Source organism: Ascaphus truei, chromosome 5, assembly GCF_040206685.1.
Source record: "Ascaphus truei isolate aAscTru1 chromosome 5, aAscTru1.hap1, whole genome shotgun sequence".
In the NCBI taxonomy this organism is placed as follows: Eukaryota; Metazoa; Chordata; class Amphibia; order Anura; family Ascaphidae; genus Ascaphus; species Ascaphus truei.
The window spans coordinates 259682245-259694265 of NC_134487.1; the positions used below are offsets into that span (position 1 = coordinate 259682245).

The following is a 12021-nucleotide window of genomic DNA, read 5'->3' on the forward strand; positions in this document are numbered from 1 at the left end:
AAGAAGGTGCACCATCAAAAGACGTATTCCTTCATTACAGCAATGACCGTACCATAATAGTGGACATAACTGATAGGAGCAGATGCTTTACTCAATATATTGAAGGCTACTTGTGACCCTTAGAAAATACAGTGAACTTCACTTCATGCTGTTAATGCTTGAAGGCTGTTAATTTATTATATAAAATCTGAATCTCCCACAAACCAGTGTTGATGATGTTTCAATTTTTTTTCTGTGCCTGAATTCTGAAATCAAATGTGAATTTGCGTCAGCTCTTTTAAGCAACCTGATCTTCTATAAGAAATGTTGATCTTCTATAAGAAATGTTGATTAAGTGAGTCAGTGATCTACATTCTTGAAATTGCTGCATGAGAAATAGAACTTAACATCAATGTTGTTTTAGAATACATTTCCATTCCTGTTAGTTGAGTTTTTTTTAAAAGCAGATATTTCATGAAAGGTTGAACTTGAATCTACATCCCAATATTTAAATGTCAGTGTTAGAATGCACAACAAGGAGGTTTCTTTCTCTGGTATATTACATTATGATTACATAGTGTACAGTTTACTTGTAAAAGAAAATATATTATGTGTCCAAAATTGAAATTCCTAAACGAGCCCTTTACAGACACATAAACCTGCAAATGTGCATGCATCATTTCTTGTTTTTCTTTCTCAAGACTGTCCCCATCTAAAATTATCACATCAAAGTTCTGCACACCACATATCCACAACATAAATCTTAGACAAACTCTACCAAGAATAAGTTTCCATATTGTCAGAATTAAGGTGTTGGAAGCATTTTAAAAACCAATCTGTGCGATTATGTGGAGAGGATGGAACTACAATAACTCACTGTTCTGTAATCATTAACCGACACTAACATAGGAAGAAAGCAACAACCCACACATTTCAGTAGCTACAGTATAAGTGATACCCAGGACTTTGAAGAAGCCTGGTAGATGAAAGTCTATGCATTGTAATAAATCTGTCCTAATACATTCCCCACTAAAGAACAAATGAAATCAATGCAAGCACCGTTAAAGCTATTACTTGCATGTACAGTAAGTAAAGGAATACAATGAAGACATATATGATTCAAATGGTCTTGAATAAACGCAGCCTCCATTGTGACTTACACAACATGCTGTAGCTTGTTGGTGAATGGTGACAAATGTGCATGCAATTAAATGCAACATGGGTATTCTGTAGGTGTATAAGACGATATCAATTGCCTTGCTATTAAATAAACCAATCTAATTTCTAAAATCATGTACTAACTGTATTTGTATAGGTAAACTATTCCACTCGTATGAGATCCTTTCACACCAACGCATATAGAAATATTCCAAATGCTTAACTGAAACCTCATACTGTACACTTCATACTAAAACCCTATGAATAGTCTTACATATCTCACGTCCTGAATGAGACATCTCTGCTGCCTCTAAAAAGGGTTTACAGACAGAAAAATGCATCCATCGACCGAGTGTGGTAGCATATTTGCACTGACTTGTAGATTTGGAAAATCATTAACTTTCCAAGTCAAACATGTTCTTTTTTCCTTCGACCCTATAGACTAGTTGCCTGTTTCTAAAAACAAACAACAACCCCCAAAATACATGTAGGCTTCTAAAATACTCATCGATCGCTGCGGATTTCTAAAGTGAGAGAAAAATGGTCACAGCTCCAATTTTGCATGTTGAAAAACACATCATGCCATATGATCCTTCCGGTGATATTTATGAAATAAAAGCAGCTTACCTTTGACACCTCTGAGCTCAAGGATGCTTGGAAATTTCAGGAGTATGGTAGGAAGACGGTCGTTTGAGAAATCCAGTCTGTGGAAAGTGGCTTGGAGATGGAGAGCCTGGAAAAAGCTGAGTGGCTGATGCTGGGAGCTCTCCACCACGGCCCTGCCTCTCACTCATTCGGCAGGAGCAATCACAAGCGCATCGCTACCTCCCTCCTTCAATTTCAACCCCACAAATTCCTTCCCAGTTTGGAGATCACGGCTACAGTACAACAAAGCCTTTTCCTATTCCAAGACAGTACTAATACGTCCCGGGTTAAACCGGATGTGAAATAGGCTGTGACTTCATGCCAGAGAGATTTTATTTTAGAAAGGAAGGTGGTACCAATCTCTCATCTATAGACCGATCCGCCCATTTTTTATATGCAACACAATTTAACTTGCACTGCTATCGCCCTTAATCCCTTTCTCTGGATGCAGGCTCAAATCCTTCGGCAATCTGCGTTTTGTGATGCGATGTGCCTTGCACAGAAACCATTGACAGAAAAGACAGCATGTTGGGGGTCATTCCGTTGAATGTATGACAGATGGGATTTTTTTTTAATCAAATGGTTGATCAATGATTTCATACAGTATCTAATAAGAAGGAAATTCACGAATCAGTCTTGCTAGGTATTTTATGCTCTACGGCTATTTTGATGCTGTGTATACACAGAATACTGTTACTTAAGACATGCATTGTAATGTACAAGTACAGGTAACTACAGTGTTTTTGTAATACAGTGCCAATGAAAACATTACTGCGTTGGAAATATTAGCAAAGACATCATTTTACTTGTGATATGGGGGGAAATGCAGTTTTTAAAAATATATATTTCTTGAAATATTAAGAATACGATGTTCTGTTTCATTTTGACATGCTATATACTGACTCCGTGTCCAAAGTGTAAAATAATTATTTGGTATGCTGAACAAGGTTTAGGATTCACGGGTTGCATACATACATTATTCATATGTTTGAAATCAATTCGAGGCACGTGGATGTCCGTTATTGGGGAGCACTGAATTGCAAGGGTGTTATTGAAAGTTTTGTACTTGTAGAAACAGCTTTTTATCTTCATCTGCGTTGGGAAAAAAAGCAAAGTGGTGAACAGCATCTCCTGTCCACTCACTTTAATGCTACTGGGAGAGAGCTATCCATGGTGCTGGAATCAGCAGTATTTCTAGTATAAGTGCATATGCATATGCACAGGAAGAGAAGAGGATGTACAATTTAGAGAACAATTTAGTATTCGTTCTTACACTTCAACGTCTGCTCTCTCAATCCACAACTCCTAAGGTTAATAGCTTTAAAAATTGTTCCACGTTTATTCTACTTAACCAAAACTATTAACATTTGATCATGATTTTCTTGTCCTTTTAAATTGTTCTTAGACTGACAATGAACATCACATTGCTATGAAATACTGTATGCCTCTTTATTTTATATCTGTGAGTTTAATGTGTCTTGGTACACCGATTTGAAATCTATTGGTAAATGTCAGGATAGTTATATAGTACATAATCTCTCGTTTCTTGCACTACCCTATCTCATCCCTAAACAGGAAGGCAAACAATGCATTGCACATTAACTAGTGGATAAATAACCAGAAATAGTTTCCTGATTTCCAACTCCTCTGCAATCAGAACAGAATATAAGCTCCATTTAATGTATGGTTTAACAGTAATAAGTATCTCACTTGGGGGGTTATAAAGGAAAGAGCAATCAACACAAACTGTAAAGACATTATATGCTGTTGCACGATTAGTGCATAACTCAATGATCTTTTATTCCCTAACCTCCATGAGAGCTACTTACATAAAGATGGAGCCAGTAATTCCAGCTCAGTTTCTATAAGACATACTACAGCAAGAAATTAATCAAACACACAATACAGAATAAATATACCTTGCACATATAACATAATTTAAACACAAGTAATTTCTGTCAAAAAATATAATATTACTTTTTGCATATGGATGGACAGAGGGATATGCCCTGACCATGGTCACATAAAGGTAAAACCTGTATCTCACACTATTTCCCACTTCCCATATCTGTGCTCTTATTGACTGTTTTAAATGACCTAATGAGGTAATGCATTGTACAATTTCTTTTTTTTAAAGTGTACATTTTGAAAATCCACCGATCACTATTGTGTCAAAGTTATAAGACAATAAAAAGCTTACAGACAGAAAGTAGAAGATTACAGTTTGAAATGCCAGGTTTGTACAATCGTGCATTTTTAGGTGGAATAAAATGCGTATGAATTATTTATAACTTAAAAAGTAATATCTACTACTGTGTCATTGATAATGTATATATTATATATTTTATTCCCAATAAAGTATTATTCTTTATTTGTTTGATACATCTTTCACATATACACTATCAGAGGAGAAGGAGTGGCTCAGTGAGTAAAGACTCTGACTGGCACTGAGTTTGATAAACAAAAAACGCTAGATGGCGCTCTACTTAACCCAAAAAAACAGTGATGTGCAATATATCAATAGTGATAAATAAATATTCAATATATAAAAAACAGTGAACAGTGAATCATATAATAAATAAAATAAGTGAAATACAAAGGCAAAACCACTTATCACTCGACCCTGTAGATAAGACTGTTTCAAAAGTCTAGAAGGTACACTGCTGATTCGAAATCCAGGGGAGCGTCGCCAAATGCCCAAAAAAGAAGAAATGTGGATAGTGTAATACAGTAAAACCGTGAAAATAAAAAATAAATAAAGCTTCCAATTTCCTACTCACAAGTGAAGTAGAAAAAAGAGCATTTGTGCCAGTCTTGAACTGTAAATCGTCTGAGTCTGGATGGTGAGGTATATGTGGTCAGCAATCTCAGAGAAAAGAGAGAACAGCCATGGTGCAGATCGAATAACAAAATTTATCAATAAAAAAGCTCACAATTGGAGGCTTACATAGGTCTAAGAAGTAAAAGCAGTAAACAGCTGGGTCTATGGTGTGTCACGACTCTCACCACCCGGTACAGACTGTTGCAGCTCTCGCGTGCATCTGGTCCCGCGGCGTCACTTCCAGATCGTGACGTCACAGCTACCCGGAATGGAGGAAACCCCCAGGGATCCCTCTGCTTTTCTCCTGATGAAGACGTCATCACGTCGAAATGCGTTGAGTTTGGCTTGTTAGCCATCTTAGAGGAGGAAGAGAAGCAGAGGGATCCCTGGTGGTGTCCTCCGTTCCTTGCTTTTACTTCTTAGACCTATGTAAGCCTCCAATTGTGAGCTTTTTTATTGATAAATTTTGTTATTCGATCTGCACCATGGCTGTTCTCTCTTTTCTTTGAGATTGTTGACCACATATACCTCACCATCCAGACTGGGATGATTTACAGTTTAAGACTGGCACACATGCTCTTTTTTCTACTTCACTTGTGAGTAGGAAATTGGAAGCTTTATTTATTTTTTATTTTCACGGTTTTACTGTATTACACTATCAACATTTCTTCTTTTTTGGGCATTCGGCGACGCTCCCCTGGATTTCGAATCAGCAGTGGCACTGAGTTTGAAGCAGGGGAACCTGGCTCAATTCCTGGTGTCGGCTCCTTGTGACCTTGGGCAAGTCACTTTATCTCCCTGTGCCTCAGGCACCAAAAACATAGATTGTAAGCTCCATGGGGCAGGGAACTGTGCCTGCAAAATGTCTCTGTAAAGCACTATGTAAAACCAGCAGCGCTATAGAAGAACATATTGTTATTATTATCATGACTGTGTAATGCAAGTATATTATAGTCACAATGTTGCATGTGAGGTTTTTTTAAGATAAAAATGACATTGATCAAGTTGACTCTAGCAAATACAAACTCTACTGAATGAATACTGTTCCGTTCATGAAACAATAATCTTAATATTCCATTTACAGTCAAGATCCTGTTTAAGGAAACATACTTTTTGGAAGTGATTCACTTGTCAGAAAGAGTAAATAAGATAATTATTTCCAAAATTACCACTGCAGTAGTTCTCAATCAGGAGACAATTTATAATTTCTGCATTGACTTGAAGTTCTTCCAACTGCTTCTATATCAATGTTATTTTAAGTCTCTGTATATTGGGTCAGAGTCAGTAATCAGTTGAGAAATGCTTCATTTATTTACTTTTATATTTTATAACACTTTGTAAAGCTAAACAGAAACAGACGAAAATAATTAGTATAGAATAACAAACCACTATATAGGCTGGATAGAAACTATGGTGTGTGGGCAAAGGCCAGCACTCAAATGATCAGTTACAGTAGCAAATGTATGCTATAGAGCAGCGGTGCGCAAACTGTGGGGCGCGACCCCCAGGGGGGGCGCGACACTGCCGACGGGGGGCGCGGGGTTTACAGAGGCCCCGCGCGCTTCCCGAAGGCACTTAAATTAAGTGCCGGGGGAGCTGCAGGGCCTCTGTAAACCTAACTTACCACTGCAGTAGTTCTCAATCAGGAGACAATTTATAATTTCTGCATTGACTTGAAGTTCTTCCAACTGCTTCTACAGTATATCAATGTTATTTTAAGTCTCTGTATATTGGGTCAGAGTCAGTAATCAGTTGAGAAATGCTTCATTTATTTACTTTTATATTTTATAACACTTTGTAAAGCTAAACAGAAACTGTACAATTGTGTTCCATACATGTGTATATATATAAAAAAAAGAGAAAAAATTACTGTGCCACACTAAATAGAGACGAAACTATGTGCAGCCAGATGGTAAAATCTAAAATAATTAGTATAGAATAACAAACCACTATATAGGCTGGATAGAAACTATGGTGTGTGGGCAAAGGCCAGCACTCAAATGATCAGTTACAGTAGCAAATGTATGCTATAGAGCAGCGGTGCGCAAACTGTGGGGCGTGACCCCCAGGGGGGGCGCGACACTGCCGACGGGGGGCGCGGGGTTTACAGAGGCCCCGCGCGCTTCCCGAAGGCACTTAAATTAAGTGCCGGGGGAGCTGCAGGGCCTCTGTAAACCTAACTTACCGTGGCTCCGGCGGCTTCCTCCCTGCGGCGCCATGGCAACGCGGCGTCAAAATGACGCTGCGAGGTCATGTGACGTCACGTTGCTATGGCAACGTGGCGTCATTACGCCGGAGCGCGGGTACGTTGGGGTTGGGGGGGGGCGCGGGAGTGAGGGGACAGCCGTCAGGGGGGCGCAGGAAAAAAAGTTTGCGCCCCCTGCTATTGAGCATGAATTTACCATGCAATGTTTAGATGACAGAGTAGACAAACAACAAACAACATACAAACAATACAGTGGACAAACAAATCCAAAAGGACATACAATACAAACAAGCGGACGATGGGGATGGGAAGGAGGGAAACGGGATGGGTAAAAAACAAAAGGAAAAAAACAAAAGGGAAAAAAATTGTATGCCAAGAAAAAACATGATAAAAAATGATGATAAAAACGCTGGAGACTCCAAGCAGCTCTCCACATGAACAACCAACTCCCTCGTAAATCTATAAAGCAAAAGAGGAAAGTGCAGGCTCCATAGCGTAAATCTATAAAAATAGGGTTTAATAAAAACAAAATAAAAATAGCAACTTACAAAGGTCGGTAGAACATGCATGTTTAAAAACTGTAGCAAGGGCCATAGATACGCCCCTTCCTCTGTTATAAGACTGCTAAAACTCTGACTCAGGTCCTCATTCTCTCCCGTCTCGATTACTGGAACCTCCTGCTGTCCGGCCTTCCTGCCTCTCACATTTCTCCCCTACAATCTATCCTAAACGCTGCTGCCAGAATCACTCTACTCTTTCCTAAATCTGTCTCCGCTACTTAAATCCCTCTCCTGACTTCCGATCAAATCCCACATCTCACACTCAATTCTTCTTCTCACTTTTAAAGCTTTACACTCTTCTGCCCCTCCTTGAATCTCAGCCCTAATTTCTCGCTATGCACCATCCCGACTCTTGCGTTCTTCTCAAGGATGTCTTCTTTCTACCCCATTTGTATCTAAAGCCCTCTCCCGCCTTAAAACTTTCTCACTGACAGCCCCACACCTCTGAAATGCCCTTCCCCTCAATACCCGACTAGCACCCTCTCTATCCACCTTTAAGACCTACGTTAAGACACATTTGCTTAAAGAAGCATATGAATAGCACTGTGGATAATCCTGGACACATGATACATAAAGCTTGGCCCCCTGCAGACACACTTACTAGAATTCTCTCCTACTGTCTCTATATGTTCCCCTACCTACTAATAAGATTGTAATTTCCTCGGAGCAGGGACTTCTCTTCCTTAATGTTACTTTTATGTCTGAAGCACTTAATTCCCATAACCTGTTATTTATATTATTTGTTATTTATATAATTACAACATGTATTACTACTGTGAAGCGCTATGTACATTTATAGCACTATATAAATAAAGACATACAATACAATACAACAGATGGATAGTTTGGTCGATCTCACGAGCTGGGACCTGGATCTCACAGACAAATCGTTGACAAAGTTCTGCTTCTGGGTTCACATCAATTTGAGCGTTGCATCAGACGTCCCTTGCAAATGGTGTTATAGACTCTGAAGATCCACCTCTCTCGGCTCCGGAACTTCATCATCGATTTATCCGTGCGATCAAGGTCCCGCCTCGTGAGATCAACCGAACAATCCATCTATGGCCCTTGCTACACTTTTCAAACGTGCATGTTCTAGCGACCTTTGTGAGTTGACATTTTTACTTTGTTCCTATTAAACCCTCTTTAATTTAGGTGTGTGTGTGTATATATATATATATATATATATATATATAGCAAAAAAAAAAAAGTAATTTGCATGTCATTTCCCAGAATCTCTTGCTGCAGTGGAAGCACTGTATGCTGGGGATAATGGTGAAAAACAGGGTTGCAGACCTGCCTAAGACATGTGAATGTGCTCACAAATGATCTTTTTATTTACTTTATCAATACGGTACAGGTTTCTTGTTGCCTTTGTCCCTCTCACCATAACTTAAAAGTAATGGTCCCTGAGGAAGGTCACGCTTGGTTGATCGAAACGTTGGATGTGGTGCCATGTTATACTGAATATAGTTCTATTGGACTTACTAGACTGTGTGCTGTCTCGTTTTTTCCGGACTCCAATCTGGTAAAACCTATTTATTTTTATATATATATATATATATATATATATATATATATATATATATATAATCAAAAAATAAATAGATGATACCGTTCTGTGGCTAACGAAATGCTTTTATTTGTGCGAGCTTTCGAGATACACTGATCTCTTCTTCCGGCGATGTTACAATGAATGAAGCAAAAGGTATACTTAAAAACAGTGTCTCTTGGAATGTTATCTGTGCTGTTCCTTCCCCCGGTGTGGATGTGTTTTATGGCTAGAGGTGTCAAAAGGTTACTGATATATATATATAGTTGTGTGAAAAAGAAGTGCACCCTCTTTGAATTCTATGCTTTTACATAGCAAGACATAATAACAATCATCTGTTCCTTAGCAGATCTTAAAATTAGGTAAATACAACCTGAGATGAACAACAACACATGACATATTACACTGTGTCATAATTTATTTAACAAAAATAAAGCCAAAATGGAGAAGCCATGTGTGAAAAACTATGTATACCTTATGATTCAATAGCTTGTAGAACCACCATTAGCAGCAATAACTTGAAGTAATTGTTTTCTGTATGACTTTATCAGTCTCTCACATCCTGTGGAGGAATTTTGGCCCACTCTTCTTTACAACGTTGCTTCAGTTCATTGAGGTTTGTGGGCATTTGTTTATGCACAGCTCTCTTAATGTCCAACCACAACATTTCAATCAGGTTGAGATCTGGACTTTGATTGGGCCATTGCAATACCTTGATTCTTTTCTTTTTCTGCCATTCTGTTGTAGATTTGCTGGTATGCTTGGGATCATTCTCCTGTTGCATGACCCAATTTCGGCCAAGCTTTAGCTGTCGGACAGATTGCCTCACATTTGACTCTAGAATACTTTGGTATACAGAGGTGTTCATAGTTGACTCAATGGCTGCAAGGTTCCCAGGTCCTGTGGCTGCAAAACAAGACCAAATCATCACTCCTCCACCACTGTACTTGACAGTTGGTATGAGGTGTTTGTGCTGATATGCTGTGTTTGGTTTTCGCCAAACGTGGCGCTGTGCATTATGGCCAAACATCTCCACTTTGGTCTGGTCTGTCCATAGGACATTGTTCCAGAAGTCTCGTGGTTTGTTCAGATGCAACTTTGCAAACCTAAGCTGTGCTGCCATGTCCTTTTTTAGAGAGAAGAGGCTTTCTCTTGGCAACCCTTCATAACAAACCATACTTATTCAGTCTTTTTCTAATTGTACATGAACTTTAACAATTAACATGCTAACTGAGGCCTGTAGAGTCTGTGATGTTACTTGATTTTTTTTTTGCAATTTCTCTGAGCATTGCAGTCTGGCCGTGGGGTGAATTTGCTGGGTTGTCCACTCCTGGGAAGATTGGCAACTGTCTTGAATGTTTTACACTTTTGAATATTTTTTTTCACTGTAGAATGATGGACTTTAAATTGTTTGGAAATGGCCTTATAACCCTTCCAAGATTGATGGGCAGCAGCAATTGCTGATCTAAGATCATTGCTGATTTATTTCTTCCTGGGCATTGTGTTAACACACACCTGAAATCTCCAGACCAGTAAACTGCTAAAACTTTGGCTTTTATAGAGGTGGTCACACTTGCTGATGATCAATTAATCAAGGGCATTTGATTAGTAGCACTTGTCTGCTACTTAGCATCCTAATTCCTATGGAAGCAGTAAGGGTGTACTTAGTTTTTCACACATAGCTTCTCCATTTTGGCATTATTTTTGTTAAATAAATCATGACACGGTGTAATATGTCATGAGTTGTTATTCATCTGAGGTTGTATTTACCTAATTTTAAGACCTGCTAAGGAACAGATGATTGTTATTATGTCCTCATATGTAAAACCATAGAATTCAAAGAGGATGAACTTTCTTTTTCACACAACTGTATATATTCAAACGAAAACCGTTCTTACTACAGGCCCTGCAAAAAAATTGAACCAAAATCAGAATAAGGTAAAGCTATAATGTAAAGCTTCTGATGGTGCTGGGCATAGAATAATATGCAAACAAAGAAAAAGTATCCCACACTTACCACTCTTGTTTTCAAAAGAATATACATTTATTATACAACATCACAGAACAAAAAATGTTAAAACAATTTCTCGAATCCATCACATAGTACTAACAATGCTAAACACCCCATAGGTGGAATGATATAGGTAACAGTAAAATACCCTATACTCATATAATACCTGTGTGTGAAAACAGGGGAGGGTGAGGAATGCAATTAGTCTCACACCACCACGTCTGACCGGTCACAAATAATCAATTGGTGGAATAGAACAACCCTCACCTGAGCAGCAGCACACACTAGGGATAATGCCTAGACATATATAGCACGGCAAAATATAAACACATGGAAAGTTGTAATTGTAATTCACTCTAGAAGATAGTAAACAAATGAGTCCAGCAGATAGAACATATTGCAGATAGTTCAATAGTCTCACTGAGATGTACGTGAGAAAAACAAAGTGCCACTGTCACGGGAAACCTGTACTTTTAACACTTTTTACCTTCTGGGATAAATTCACTAGGTAGAAAAAGGTAGTGCAATAAAATGAGGTTTGTTCTGGTGAGACTAGCAGACACACAACGATACACAAAATACAGAAGAATACACTACTGGGGGTCTGGGAGGAGTCTCTAGCCTCAACTAGGTGCAGGGCGCCTGTTTCGGAAGGCTTGCCCTGTCCGCTCCACGTCCAGAAACTTCATGGTACCTTCCTCCAGGAAGATACCTGGCTATACCCGCTAACCGTGAGCAAGGCAAAAGCTGGAACTTGACTGCCATCTCAGAACTTGGTCTCAGCTAGGCAGCCCAGTGCCGAGTGCTTTGCTATTTGGAGCAAAGCACTTTTGAAAAGCCCACCGGTGCTCAGCGACCAACGCTCCAAGATATCTGGTTCTCTAATCGGCCAGTCCCCTTACATAGACCTCACTCTTCTATGTTCAACATGGAGAAGGGGCTAGCGACCAATCAGAGAATGGAAAGTAGCTGTATCAGCCAATCAGAGCTAGGGGCTCATCTGGCTGTATGGGTCAGAGGAGGAGGTATGTTAGGAAGCCAGCAAGTGGGAAAGTTGAACTGGCCAATGGGAATCATGCCTACCAGCAA

General features: G+C 39.1%; 1 protein-coding gene across 2 annotated transcripts in view; it reads right to left on the reverse strand.

The window, feature by feature from the left end:
* Positions 1 to 2224, reverse strand: part of GABRA1 (gamma-aminobutyric acid type A receptor subunit alpha1) — a 270753-nt gene extending 268529 nt beyond the window's left edge. The window contains exon 1 of one of the 2 annotated variants that reach the window (XM_075601925.1): positions 1765 to 2224. The gene's annotated coding sequence lies outside the window, so the exon portion shown is untranslated. The remainder of the gene's footprint in view (positions 1 to 1764) is intronic. The other variant, XM_075601924.1, reaches the window with a different exon arrangement.
* Positions 2225 to 12021: the final 9797 nt, after the last annotated feature.